Genomic DNA, 4,326 nt, shown 5'->3' on the forward strand with positions numbered 1-4,326 from the left:
TAGTTGACCTTATACCAGATCAGGTCATTACCGTAAAATGAGGTTAGAAGATGTGAAGAGTGGATGGTCAAAGGACTAGTTCCAACGTTAAACACCAAAGCTTCCTCAACTAAGTTATGTCTGTAAGATCCTTCCTCCTTTGGTTTTTTTTTTTTTTTATGATGGTATTCAGTTTTGTTATAATGTCTCTACCAGTGGGTTACAGAAGCTATTATCATAAATGAATTCCAGTGGATATATATTCCCAAGGAAGAATTCGTTATTAAATGCTATTGTGGTTAATATTTACACTGATTGAAATCCCGAGTGATATATATATATATATATATATATATATATATATATATATATATATATATATATATTCATCATGAATTACCACTAAAAGTTAGTTTTTATTTTCTTTCCTTATCTCTGTGCAAATTTTACTTCGCACTATTATAATGTCACTTGACTTTAATATTTTAAACACTCTTACATCTTTAAGTAAATTTACTTTTTCAACGAAAATGGAATCTATTTACATTTTTGCTCCTTCAATTGAGTGTCTCTATATCAGTTTTGTATGTTCAATTTTATTAAAAAAGCTATCCTTAAATTTAGGATATTTTTTATCAGAAAATTCCACAAGCATGTCTTAATAGTCATTTCTTTTCTCTACTCCAAATTTACCTACAGCTTCTTCCCCTCTCTTCCTTTGACCTACTTAAGCATTGAAATCACGTACCAAAAATGTAAATTGAGCCACATGTATTAGTGTGCTACTTTTGTTAAAACACATTGAGTATGTTTGTTGGGATGTTACATCTTCAAGTAAAGTCAATCAAATTAACTTTAAAATGGTTTATTCTCTAAAAAAACAACATTGTTATCATCTCCATCACAGGAGTATAGCTGGTTTGGTCGGATGACCATTCCATATGAAGTATTGATAAGAACTCGCTAAAATATCGATATCACAGATATCGTATAGACAGTTATCTCAGCATTTAAACACAGAATGTAAACTCTACATTAGTATAGGAAGACACCTGCATCCAGTGGCGACACAACTCTTTCACACGGTTTGTATTTGTGTTTATGCTTCATAAAAAATGTTACATTGCTGAGATATGCAAATCGCATCCTGTTATGATCTTGTCTGACTACAGCAATTCTCACGCTAGCTTCTACTTCCACAATGACGTATTACGTCATGTGTTTTAAACATGTAATATATGACTATTACACATGGTTTTTTTGTAAAATATATCCATATCTTTATAAAAGTTTCTATTCCTTCTATTATATATATATATATATATATATACATACATATATATATATATATATATATACATATATATATATATATATATATGTATGTATATATATATATATATATATATGTATATATATATATATATATATTCACGTGTGTGCATGTACAATATGTGTGTAGGTTTTTTGTAAATACCAATAACAATGGCATTTGATACCGAATTCTACCTTTGAGAATTATTATGGACAGACAATCAATTTATGATAAATATTTCGGCTGGCAAGGATTCAAACCTATACCACTGAGTCAAAATAACACGAGCTGTAGACTCTACCACATGAGCCATCAAAACAGATAAAAGCTGATTTCAAGTCCTTTGTACATATCAATATCGAATTCAGGAATCAGTTCTTAGATTCTAAATCAACACATATCCACCATGATAATAACTGAACTGGTATCATGTACTTTTTAAGATAACTATCAGATAAACAAATAAGTTACTAACTGTAAATGTAATGTGTTAATATAACTTGTATTCTAACTCTTCTTAGTTCTGTTGTTAAATCTAAATAGGAAAATCACGACACGTTTCTATACACTAACATTTATTTTCTATAGAAAATTAAATTTTATGTAAATATACCGTACATAACTGCCTCGATTTATAAGTAACATTGAATATGACCAAATTGGTTTAAAAACATTCGCATTCATATCGGTTTACGAGCATTTTATCAGACAGCCAGCGAGAATTTCCTTCAGTATGCATAATTATTTTGAGGAGGATCTAACAACACTAAAATCCGATGCTTAGCCAGCAGTTGAGCATGGACCAAACGCCGCCATGCAATATTAACAACAGCTCAGTACTGCAAGACCCGTCTACTCTCCTGAGAACACCAGTTGAAAACACTGTTTTTCAGTACATTTGTGACCGTGGTCACTTCATCGGATGGTAATTGCTATAATTCATCATAACATTTTATCCTACGTTATGAAGGTATAAGTATCATGATAGTATCGCCCAAAAGGTATGCGTGGTACTAACTTGCAAAATCCAAACACCCATACTGCTACAATTCTGAACAATAAATAATAAATCATAGCATTTGATGATACGATGCCGGTGCTCATACTGATAGGTAGCCAGCTCTTACTCTGTCATACAAAATATATTAGAGAGAGAGAGAGAGAGAGAGAGAGAGAGAGAGAGAGAGAGAGAGAGAGAGCACGAAAAAATCTACACAACCGAGTCAAGTATGAAATAAAAAATTGCACACGGGAAGCATTAGGTGAATATCCTTTGATCTCGTAAATGGGTCGAGGATTTTTCAGAAAAAAGGGTGTATTTTATAGAAAAATTCAGCCGCATTTCTCTCTCTCTCTCTCTCTCTCTCTCTCTCTCTCTGTCTGTCTGTCTGTCTGTCTCTCTCTCTCTCTCTCTCTCTCTCTCTCTCTCTCTCTCTCTCACGTTTTTCTAATTGCCTAACTCAAATCGATTAAAGGTTATTTGGTAACTATGCTCTAAAGATATATTCATATTCAAATATTTTTAAAAGAAAAAAAAATAATACAAAGATTTACGAATGCAATAAAGTTCACAGGGCTACATGAATTTCAATCTGTTAACACACTCGTAATATTTTCATATTTTGAAGTAAGCTTAAGGTATACATGGATTTCATATATCATTTAATAAAGAGTATAAAAGAGTGGGTTTAATATATACATATATATATATATATATATATATATATGTATATATATATATACATATATATATACATATATATATATATATATATATGTATATATATATTTATATATATATATATGTATATATATAAAATAAATATATATACATTCATATATATATATATATATATATATTTATATATGTATATATATAATATAAATATATATACATTCATATATATATATATATATATATACATATATATATATATATATATACATTTATATATATACATATATATATATATATATATATTTATATATATATATACATATATATATATATATATATACATATACATTATATGTATATATATATGTATATATATATCTATATATATATATATATACATATATATATATATATATATATATGAATATATATATATATATATATATATAATAAATTTTGCATATTTAGACATGTTTTTCATATTCAAATAAGCCATATAATTTTGATATATTAATGTCTGGATTCTCTTAACGACCTCTGGATCACCGTCAATACAAGCTTCCCGGACCAGGGTTCGACTCCCGGCCGGTCACAAGCTCTTGTCTTTGTGTGATTTCACCTGGGGCTCTGATCCCGAGCTCGCTAAGAGAATCCAGACATTAATGTATAAAAATGTATGGCTTATTTGAATATATACATATATATATATATATATATATATAATATAGATAGATATATATATATATATATATACATATATATATATATAAATATATATATATATATATATATATAGATATATATATATATATATATATATCTATATATATACATATATATATATATATATATATATACATATATGTGTGTATATAAGTAAATATTCAGTCATCATCATTATCATCATCATCAGCCTTTGCTACTCCACAACCGGGCAAAGGGTTCTGACATGTCCTTCTACTCCCATCTTTTAATGGTCCTTCTATGCCAGCTAATATCGGTAAATTTCATTAACTGGTCAATCCATCGTGTTTTCTTCTTTTGCTTGCTTTGATTACAATCTATGGGGGACATATTAATGATTTTATTTTCTACATAGTACACGAAAATATACATAAATTTAGTGTATGTATAACAATATATATAACTATATATACACACATACATTTATATATATATATATATATATATATACATATATATATATATATATATATAGATAGATAGATAGATAGATAGATATATTGCATACATATATTCATATAAATATATATATGTATATATACATATATATATATATATATATATAGATATACATGTGTGTATATTTATATATATTGTTTTATGTACACTA

Source organism: Palaemon carinicauda, chromosome 19 (assembly GCF_036898095.1).
Source record: "Palaemon carinicauda isolate YSFRI2023 chromosome 19, ASM3689809v2, whole genome shotgun sequence".
Lineage (NCBI taxonomy): Eukaryota > Metazoa > Arthropoda > Malacostraca > Decapoda > Palaemonidae > Palaemon > Palaemon carinicauda.